Consider the following 710-nt stretch of genomic DNA (forward strand, 5'->3'; position numbering starts at 1 on the left):
AGCAGAGACAGAGACAGAGACAGAATTTTCACATAAGAAATGAAGAGGGTCACTGGCCAAATCAGGAGTCTCAGAGACTGAAACAGCTGGTCAAGCTGTAAGGAACTTCAGAGGGGAGAGCCTTTTCCACCATGTAATAAAGGGGCCCTTGGGTGCCAGCTCTGAGCTTTCTACCCTACTCCCACCAGTGATTTTGTTTCTCCTTTTAAATGTATATCTCTAATTTTTTTTTGTATGTTTACAAGTTCCAAATAAATAAAATTTACCCTTATGAGATGCGTGCGACAAGCACATCCTCACTTGAGAACTGGCCAACTCAGTCCTGGGCCTGCCATCCTAGGGTGACTTGACTGCTCTGTGTAGTTGGGGAGGGTGGGGAGACCGATCTGAAGGCTGAAGGCCTAGTCTTTGCCAATGTTTGTAAGTGTCCAAAGGCAGAAAGTGTATCTTAGCTGTGGAATGAAGGAGACCTGGAATCCGTTAGGTTTCCTGGGCTGTGACCTCCTGTGTTATTTGTTTTGCAGTACAGGTCATTAAACCTGGGGCATTTAATTACCTACTCAGCCCTTTGAAAAATATTTTGTTTTGATACAGGGTCTTGGTAAGTCACGAAATTGTCCAGGCTCTGCTCAGGCCTGTGATCCTTATAATGTGTACCACCACGTCTGCCTGTGATCCTGTGGTTTTTTTTTTTTTTTTTTTTTTTTTTT

This window comes from Octodon degus, unplaced genomic scaffold (genome assembly GCF_000260255.1).
Source record: "Octodon degus isolate 3935 unplaced genomic scaffold, OctDeg1.0 scaffold00010, whole genome shotgun sequence".
Lineage (NCBI taxonomy): Eukaryota > Metazoa > Chordata > Mammalia > Rodentia > Octodontidae > Octodon > Octodon degus.